At 41.3% G+C, this 10,843-nt stretch overlaps 1 long non-coding RNA gene across 1 annotated transcript; it reads left to right on the forward strand.

Annotated features, from left to right (window-relative positions):
- The first annotated feature begins 4,004 nt into the window (after positions 1–4,004).
- LOC148792153 (uncharacterized) lies at positions 4,005–6,266 on the forward strand. Its single transcript, XR_016068553.1, has 2 exons — positions 4,005–5,459; positions 5,539–6,266. It is a non-coding gene; the product is annotated as an uncharacterized LOC148792153 (long non-coding RNA).
- The last annotated feature ends 4,577 nt before the right edge of the window (positions 6,267–10,843 follow it).

Here is a 10,843-nt window from a genome sequence, read left to right on the forward strand (position 1 = left end):
CCTTGATGATAAACTCCATATACCCCTCCAAACTATGTGGTGTTTCACTTGGCTACTTAAACTTTATTTGGATAAGTTAAAAAATGGATAGAAAAAGTCCTATAGCCCGGTGCATGAGGCTCTCACCAATGTGAGGTTTAGGGAGAGACAAATGTATACAACCTATGTACAAAGTAGCTTGTTTCCAATTTTATTAAACAAAATTATTGTTGTTGGGAATTAATTATCAGTAAGTAGGTCGAGCTTTTCACGAACTATTCGAGCTTAGTTTATGAGGTTTACCAAGTTAAAGTAGAGAAAGAATAATAACAAAATAACAAAATAGAGATTTAAGAGAAGAGATAAGTTGAAAGAATAATTCGGTTTAACCTATCTTGCTAGGGCCGAATGCCACTCTATTTATAGATACAGAGATTGATTGAACGGAAATTGATGAAACGCATTTTGGCAGCTCCCAACTGGCAGGTGACTCGGATGCCTGCCTGAATAATCCCTACCTGGAATGTGGCTTGGATGCCTGGCTAAATGGTTCCTACCAAGAAGGTGGCTTGGACGTCTGGCTGAATAATCCCTACCTAGAATGTGGCTTGAATGCCTGGCTGAATGGTTCTTACCTAGAAGGTGGCTTGGACGCCTACCTGAATGGTGACGAGCTGGAGAGTGGCTCTGATGCCTAACTGAATGGTGACGAGCTAGAGAGGTGGCTCTAACGCCTAACTGAATGGTGACGAGTTGGAAAGGTGGCTCTGATGTTTAGTTGAGTGGTGACGAGCTGGAGATGTGTCTCTAATGCGACCTGCAAGGACACAGTGTCAAAGTGCCCGGGTTGCTTTACCCGAGGTGGGCACTCCGATGCTAAAGTTAGCGAATCAGAGATTTTAAGATAGCTAAATGTGAGAGAGCTGGAGAGCTGCGAGAACTAAATTGCACATCTCCCCCCTGGGGTTGGAGGTAAGGCCTTTATATAGGCATTGTTTGGCGTGAGCATCACGCAACATGTTTGGGATCTCTGGGAGGACGTGCTTAACTACTCCGAAGTTCTCGAAGGTAGTCGTGCACGTAAGCCAATCTTTGCGCCTTACTCGATTTCTCCCAAAACATTCGGTGTGAGAGCTGACTTCTGAGAGACCCGGGAGTGATGGGATGCATGCAGAAATTGACGGCGAGCACGTCTCATAGGTCGCCGGGTTGGTGCTAGAGGCAGGTCTTCAAATCGGCGGTGGAGGCAAGTCGCCTGGTCGGCAACAGGGGCAGGTCACCAAGTCGGCGCTAGAGGCAGGTCGCCAAGTTGGCGCTAGAGGCAGGTTGTCAGGTCGGCACCAAAGGCAGGTTGCCAAATCGGCGGTGGAGGCAGGTTGCCAAGTCGGCAATAGGGGTAGGTCGCCAGGTCGATGCTAGAGGCAAGTCGCCATGTCAGCACCAGAGGCAGGTCGCCAAGTCGGCGCTAGAGGCAAGTCACCAGATCGGCACTAGAGGCAGGTTGCCAGGTCGACGGCAATGCCAGATCGCTAGCTGGGACTCCATCATTTTGGCTAAAGCAAGTTGTCACCTAGGTGGTTCTGGGTGTCACCTAGTTGTTCCAAGATACCATGTGTCATGATGTTAGTGGAGGGCCGAATTTGCCCTCATCAAGAATGTACAAAGATAAGCACCCAAGAGATAGGGACTAACAAGGTTAGTTGAGGTTTATCTAGGATAATTCTTATCCTGAGATAGGATTAGGATTATCCTAGTTTGTTTCAGTTAGTTAGATACAAGCACCTCAAGGGATTTGGTTGGGCTTGGAAACTCAAGGGATTCGGTTGGGCTTTGCAAGCTTTTATATATATGTATACATATATACAATACATAATATTTTTATATTATATATAATGTACAATAAAAATATTACATAATATTTTTATTTTTATATATAATAATAATAACTAATTATTATAATTGTTTGTTTTTAAATATCAAATAAAAATAAATTTTTATATATAATTTTTTACTTTTATAAAGCATTTAATTCACATTCGAGTTCAAGCTCAAGTTTCTAACTTGAACCGAGCTTGAGCTCGAACTCGAACCTCCTGTCTTGGCGAGCTGAACTCGAATATCTTGCTATTTGGATTGGCTTGACTCGAATCCACCCCTATTTGCAAGCCCCACTCCCACCGGAGTTGGTAACTAAAATTCCGGTGGTTGTGGAAAGTGTGAAAAGGAAACTCTAATGCCAATAAGGAAGGTGACTGCGCTAATCACGTTGCTGATTTGTTGCTCCTTAAGTTTATGGAGTCATCAGTAAGTATAAAAGATTTGGAAACTGGTCAATACGATCTTTCAGTTGATATGGTTTCCATTAATAAAGGCAATCACAAGTGGACATGCATCTTGTTTGATATTGGGACCACAAAAAAGCTCATATTTTGATCCAAGTGATGACAAACAATTTGAATATCAAGTGGCAAAGCTCGTACCAAATTTCATATTCTCGTAACTGTGTTGGTGATAGGGCTGGGTCAGCCTCTAATATCGGCCATTCCTCTGTAGTGAATGTGGATGTGGGCCCAAGGGCCTTTGGTGTGTTTAAGATTTAGTTTATTTTTTTCTCCTTATGGTTGTCGATAGGTGTTTCAGGTTTTGGCTGTATTTTACTGTTTCGGGAGTCTCTGATGGCGGCTTTGTGGTATCTGTTGAAGGATTATGCCCTTCTTTTGCTGGTGATTTCTTAGTTGATGTCAATTGTAGAGGCCTTGTTTGACGACACTCCTGATGCTCAGTTGTTCTAAGGTATTATTTCTTTGTGGTGGTGTCTAGTGGGAATTGGTTTGTTTTAGTTGATTTTATAGATTTGAGCCTTGGATTCTTTGTTCTGTGTTTGTTTTCTTGTAACCTAAGTATTATCAATGAAGAGTTGCCTTTTGGCATCAAGAAAAAAAAAATAGTTTACAGACTTGGTATGAACTATAAAGAGTAACCAATGTGTAACGCAAGAAGAGCCCTATTGGGTGTCCAAATTGTTAATCGTGGACAGTTAAAGTTTTCTCATGGTATTCAGCTTTGAATGAGTTAAACCCGCCAATTAATTAGTAAAACCATGACCCAATGAACATTTAAGTTTTTCTAGCTAGTTTGAGCCAATTGGCAACAATGGTGTAAATACCCGAAGACATAAGTTCATAATTGGGTCATCTAGACAATTCGGAGTTTGCACTTGATGGCTGTGTTAGGGGCAGTTTGACCAATAATAAGGCGCACACCGACCATTCATGCAAAGTGAGACATAAAAGTGATTGTGGAGCACGGTTGAACAGCAGCTAACACGAGTTTGGCTTCAGTCAGGGCAAAGCCCGTTTGAGCAACTTTTATTGTCTTGCATTGAGAATACTTTCATACTTGTGTGCTTTATTTTATGGGGAGATATTCCCAATGCAAGGTTGCAAAAGGCTGTTAGAATGGTGTGGGCATAGGTTTACCCTGATAGAAGTCGATCTCCGCTAGTACATCTTTTAAGAGCCTGTTCATTTGCTCTGAAGTTTGACATCTAGAAGTGCAATAATTACATTAAGAGGTATATTGGTATTGGTGAACTTTTATTTCCTCTGAACTTTGAATGCAGAGAGTGTTGTTTTGAATTTTGAATTCTAAAAATGATCAAATATCCATTTTGACCCCATATATGAGAGATTTTATTTGTCTTTTAGGGAGTATCATTGGAAAACAAAAAGTTGTATGATTGCACTTTAAGAGATAAGAGATAAGATGAAACAAACAACCATTTTTCTCTTAAAGTTAAAAGATTCCTTTTAAGAGATAAAAGTTGAGAGGAAACGAACAATCCATAAATTCAACTAATCCGAACTCACACCTAGGAAAGAGGTCCGAGGAAAAAAATCCGAGAATCTCCTACTTGGCAACACGATTGATCCCCAAACAAACCCATTTGTGCAAGAAATGTACACCATCCAACTATATTCATAACAAAAAAAAAATGTTTTTTTCAAGCCTTGAAAGGAAATTTTCATTAATAAAATGCTCAAAATATAGTTGACAAAATTATAATCAGCAAGAAAAGGACAAGAAAAGTGATGAGGGTGAAACTTGGACCCAAGTTAACCACCACATGGACCAATCCAAAGAGTGTATTTGGTTGATCCGAGGACCAATATGTACCCCCACGTTGGATGAGTGACACCATATCAATGTGGTGTGCCCCCCATTTGACCTATAGGCCAACGTTGGCAGGCATCACATGTCTTAGGTGGATAAGGACACATGGTGAATACTAAGCTCGAATGCAGTGAATTCATTGGTTCACAGGGAGCATGCACCCTCCAATGGGAGGTGTGCATGTTGCCCTTTTTAAATCCAACAATTCCATTACAGTCTGTTTGGTTGTTGTGATGCGGATGAGAAATATGGAATATTTGGGTTAGATTCTTTGAAACTCATGTTTGTTTGATGGAATGGTGCGGAAAACGATGGGATATCACTTCTCAAAAACTGGGATGAGGAGAAAAGAAAAACTCGCGACCCAACACCCTATGACGGCTACCATAACACCAAACTGAGCATGCCTCTAAACACCAAATGGTTGCCTAACCATCAAGAACAACACTGGACTGCACTCCCGGCAGCCACCGTGACTCACCCACCATTTCAATTGACGGCCAAGTTTCTGACCCCCAAATGCTTTCCGTCGAACACCATTCTGATGCCAAAACCAATGGTCACGAATGCCATTAACCAATTTCCGACCTCCAAACTGAACATCCTCGCATCAGCTCCATCTCAAAAGCAAAGAAAACTAACGAAGTAATAGGCAGAAACCCAGAGGAGATCAGAACCTGTAGCACAGAGAGAGAATGTGTGAGCGAGAGAGAGAGAGAGAATGGGCAGGGAGATCAATAACTTCATCAAGGTATGGATCTCAGTTTTTCTGGGCATTATTCTTTTACTAATGAGGGGGGAGATTGGAACTCACCTCGTCCACGCCACTGGTTTGAGTTCGAAGGAAGACGATGAACAGTAATTTTCCCTTCTCAGCAATCAAACACCATGCCAAAATGAAAAAATAAATTTTCCCTTCTCAGCAACCAAACGGACTATTAATGTTAAGTTCGATTCACGCTCCTGTTAGGTGAGTCAATCTGGTTCAATCAATTGGGAAGAGACAAAACCACCTATAAGAAGCCTTTTCTTCCTCTCATTCATTTTAATTCCCCTTCCCCCACTTTCATTTTCACCCAGGCCTTAGCCCAAGAGCAGACCACCGACAGTGATTTCACCGAGCTTTGATATGGAGCCAAATAGTGATAAGAACCAACTGAATCTCTTTTTCTCATTATCCTTCCAACCCTGTTATTCCTCTTTGTTAATATCTTATTCCTTTCTCTTCTTCTAGCAACAGACCACTGGCAATTTCACTATTTCACCGAGCTCCAACGGCAACGGCAACGGCATGTAGTCAACCGGTGGTAAACATCCTTTCTTCTCCTTTTTCTTTCAACCCTATCATTCATCTTTGTTAATATCTTCTTCCTTTTCTTTTGGCAGGAGACCACCAACTGTGATTTCACTATTTCATCGAGTTCCGACAGCAATTCCCTTCCAATTTTGATGGCATGTCACCTAGCGGGAGGTTGGTGCCATCAAGCTCGAAGAACAATTGTGCTTCCGAGTTTTCGCATGTTGTGTCGGCTACGACGAACCCAAACGATATTGAATGAAAAAACAGAAAGAACCTGATTTCCATTGAAAGGGTACAAGTGTTTGTTGTTTATATGTTCTGGGCAAAGAAGTTGATGCCCTTGAAGCCATGTGAATAGAAAGAGATTTCATTGAAGCCTTTTAATTCCGAGCTTCTTACAATTTCTCTGGTGAAGTTATTATCGAACAAAATCCAAATTGCTCCTATTGGATTAGTCGACAAGCATAATACTGGTGGTGCCATTCAATCACTGGAGTAGGATGACAAGACAAGTTTGGTTCGAATTGGAGTTAGTGGAACTGGGGAGATGAGGTTGTTTGCATAAAAAAAAAAGAAAAAAACCAAAAGTTTGTTTAATTGATGGTGAAGAGGTGTCGTTTATGTTAAAGGAACACTTGGTTGTGGTTCAAGCTCCATGGCCTACATTACCAGTTTTAGAATTTGGGATAGGGATCGAATCCAAAAAAATGGATGTTTATTTTGGTAAACAAAAAATGGATTGATGTTTGATTTTTGTTGAACTAAATATATGTAATATGAATAGTAGTAAAGTGTGCTCTGTTATTTATTGTCAGTCTTGTGCATTGAACAGTAGCTTATTCATTTTTCACAAAACAACCAACTATGATATCAAGAAAACTTGGTAACCAATGTAAATGAAGAACCAACATGATAAGCGTGGAAACCTCTCTTGATCTTCTGGGGCTACCTATACAACAACTGTGATGGTTGAATTTAAATGTATACATAGAAGGTGGGAAGGAATCAGGCCATATGAATCATAGCTCTTAAAGGATATTCTCTGCAATGAGAATCATGAAGTTGGAGGTAGGAACCGGGCCATATGAATGATAGCTCTTCTAGGTTATTCTATACAATATAGTGAGAATCATGAAGTTGAAGGTGGAAGCTCGGTGAAACAGTGAAATCGCCGTCAATAGTCTCCTTGTAGAAGAAGAGGATGGAGGAAGATATTAAGGAAGAAGGATAACAGGGTTGGAAGGGGAGGAGAAGAAGAAATGCTTACTGCTAGTTGATTCTACGTCGTCGGAGCTTGGTGAAATTGCCACTGGTGGTCTCTTGCTCTTGGGCTAGGGCTTGGATGAAAATGAAAATGGAAGAAAGGAGAGTTCGAACGAATGAGAGGCAAAAAGACTTGTTTCATCTAATTTTGTCTTTTTTCTAACCAGTTGAACCGGATTGACTCGCTTAACGGGAGTGTGAAGCAAACTTAACTTCAACGGAATTGCTGGATTCAAAAAGGGTGATGTGCACGCCTCTCATTGGAGGGTGCACGCTCCCCGTGAATTGACAGGCTCACTGCACTGGATTCGCCCTGGTGAACACCAATGCAACTTGGACTTCGTGAAGCTTGACACCAATGGCCCCCAAACTCATTGCCCTGATAGAAGCCGATCTCTCTTGCTCTCTCTTATTCTTCATCTCGACTGTTTGGTTACGGCCAACTTATGTTAAATATCTAGGCCTAGCCAACCAAGACACTTCAGTTACTGACTTGGTTCTCCTCCTTGCGATAACCACCGGGGGCCTTTGAGGCCTTGACATTATATTTGCAGGCCATTAGACATCTCAACTCCTCAACGAGTTTTCATCTAGTGCTTGTCCGCATCAGCTCAAACAACCTCAAAATGTAACAAGAAGGATAAAGAACAAAGCCCATCAACAAACTGAAGGCTAACCTACTAAAGAAAATAAATAGACTGTGTGAGAGGGAATTTGTAAAGTGCTATGCAAATCTTATGTGAACAATGTATAATTATTAGGTTGCATTGTGGACAATTTATCTAATTGACTTTGATTAATTCTTTGTTTAAGACAATTTTAAATTCAAATCATGCCCTTATTTGATGCTAACTCTATCATTTATGACAAATTTAAATCCAATACAAATCAATAATGTTTTTAATGCTTATTTTTGTAATAAATTCCTATTCAAATTTCAAATATATCTCTAACTCTTCTTGAAATATACAAAAAGAATTCAACGAGTGAGAATCAAACCCAGGTGGCTTATATGACTGGTGAGAAATATTACCACCTCACCATATTATAACTATTATCCAAAATGACACATTTTAAATTTACATGAAATTTTTTAGACACTTTTAAGGACTTTTAATTATTTGTATTACATCAACCACAAAATTAAGAGAGAGAACAATTATTTAGTTATTAAAATAGCATTTCTTCTACAATTTTGCATATTTCCTAAATATATCCCAATAATTCATACTTCACATAAATTGTTGAAATATATATTTTTTCCTATATATTTATACATTATTTATTACCTTTTCAACTATAATGTAATTGATGCATTTTTTTGGACTTCATACACGTTTTGGTAGCTAATAGAGGTGTAAAACGAGCCATGTTGAGCCAGCATGGGCTGTGCCTCCCTCCCCTGTGATATTTTGGGGGGTCAGCCTGGCATGGCCCATGACCCAAACCCATGCAAGTCCATGCCAGGCTGGTCCATGGGCCGAGCCGTGGATTGGGCCAAAGTTATTTATCTAAAAAATAAAAAAAAAACTTGAATTTTTAATTTTATATGAATTTTGATGTATACAATTGCTTATACATACAATAATTAAACAAAATAGTATAATAAAATTGAAAAAACTTGTTTATTTTATTAATATATTATACACTATATATGGGCCATGGGCGGAATGACACGATATGGCGGGCCATGCCAGCCCGGCCCATTGACTTGAAACCCCAAGCCCGACACGGCCCATCGGCCCATACAATCATGCTACCCATGGCCCAACCCGATTTACACCTCTAGGTAACTACTAATGTCTTTATTATATCTGATGAGGGCATATTTGGCCCTCCAATGATATTGTGACACATGGCACCTCGAAACAACTAGGTGACACCCGGAACCACTTTGGCAACAACTTGCCTTAGCCAAGTTGATGGTGTCCCACTTGGTGGCCTGGCACAGGCGTGAACTGGCAACCTGGCACTAACGCGACTTGGTGGCCTGGCCTGGGCGTGACCTGGCCTTGGCGCGAGCTGGCAACCTGGCACCAACGCAACTTGGCAGCCTGGCACTAACGCAACTTGGCGGCTTGGCCCGGGCGCGACCTGGCCCTGGCACAAGCTGGCAGCCTGGCATTAGCACGACCTAGCAGCCTGGCACTAGCACGACCTGACGGCCTAGCCCTAGCGTGACCTGGCAACCTGGCACAGGCGCGACCTGGCGGCCAGGCATAGGCGTGACCTGGTGGCTTGGCCCAAGCGCGACCTGGCAGCCTGTCACAGGTGCCAACCTGGCGACTTGCAAGACGTGCTCGTCGACGAATTCGGCATGCATATCCAAACACTCCCACAATCCTTGGAAGTTGGCCCACGTGCTGAACGATCCGGAGGGTGGTCAACGTGCATGGTGGTTACCTCAGGGAATCTTAGACCACTTAGACAACTTATCAGAAATCTCAGATATGGTGCGTGAAAAAGCCCACGCCAAACAATGCCTATATAAGGGCACCGACCCCAATGACATGGGGGGCAAGTAAGCAAATTCTAGCTCTCATACTTTGTGATTTTTAGCTCACAGTCTACTATGAGAGTACTAACTTAAGCATCGGAGCGACCTCGTCGGGTTAGCCACCCCGGGTCTTCTGACATTTGGTTCCTTGCAAGTCTCTAAAGAGCAACGAAGCTCATCAATTCAGCTCGTCACAGGCAGCCCGGTACCTCACAGGCAGCCCAACACCTCACAGTCAGCTCGCCACCTGATCAGCTCGGCACTATAATCAGCTCGCCACCTAGCTTGCCCAGCTCGACTCAGTTCAGCAGCCAAAGTTCTCCACTTCGGTCTGAGTCAATGACCACTTGGAAGCAGACCAAATGACGAGGTACTTAGCCAAAAAATCGATACATCAATAAAAATCGATTTATCAATATCCATATCCATATAGACAAAGTTCAAACGTCGGCATATCGACCTGTATTAATACTTTTTTTTAGGTCTTATTTATTTTTTTGAAATTGGTTCAGAGGGATCGATTTAAGGTCTGACTTCCCTCTGAACCATAATTTAACCTGATACAACCCCTGGAATGACGTATCGAGAAGCCATCGGCATGATACGTATCGATACTTTGAACCTTACCTATAGATTCAATAGATATTCTCATACATCTCTTAAAATTATATTCATATATTTTTAACCTTGATTCCAAATTTCAATCAAACATCTCTAATATAATACTCTCCACGTAGATTTTGGATGTGGCAACCAGCAAGTATATAAAATCCAAAAGATAATATAGAGCCGAGTTCGGCTTCAGTCAGTGCAAGCTGATGCTCACACCATTCCAAATGCTTCTTCTAACCTTGCATTGGGAATATCTCCCCATAAATAAATCACATACTTGCAGAGATATTCTCAATGAAAAACTCTAAAAACTGTTTGAACGGGCATTGCACTGATTAAGCCCAATCTCCATAGGGCCTACCTCGAATTTGGTCCAGTTTAATCCTATACATCAATTGCTCATATCTTCCAAAATGCCACACACTCGCACAACATTTCTCCAAGTGCTTCCCAACAAATTTTGCATTTTTGGCCGAAAGCGTATCTATTCTCCGCCATTCACGGAATGCCAACTCTTCACCCGACCCATCAAAAGCCATATAAAAAATTAAAAACCCCACTCCTGTCACTAGTTCTTGATCTTTCTTGTCTAGAATCTACATGTTTGTTTTGGGGAACTCTCAGCAATAGTTGATTTGACTCAACCCTGACCCGAGTTGGTCATTTACGACCAACCTGGCTTAACGCACTACACATAAGACATATTCTGTTTGGGCGGTTCCCTGCGACCCAAAACTATACTAAGATAAAATATCTCATTTGTTGGTTAAGTAGGTCCCCCTACATAACATATTCTATTTTTGCCACATGGAAGGATGATATGGAAGTTCTGAATTATGCACTTCAGCAGTTTTTTTAGACATATTCGTATCAATTTGTGACCCACCCTTTATTAGTTTTTCTGTTTTTTTTTTTTTATTAAGTATTAGCTATACAGCCTATACCATAAAAAGAGCTTTTAGGCTCGTATCCTCATGTCATATTCGCGTCATGTCGAGTCATGAATATTTGGATATATG

This window comes from Nelumbo nucifera, chromosome 4 (genome assembly GCF_055504915.1).
Source record: "Nelumbo nucifera cultivar China Antique chromosome 4, China Antique-T2T, whole genome shotgun sequence".
Classification (NCBI taxonomy): Eukaryota; Viridiplantae; Streptophyta; class Magnoliopsida; order Proteales; family Nelumbonaceae; genus Nelumbo; species Nelumbo nucifera.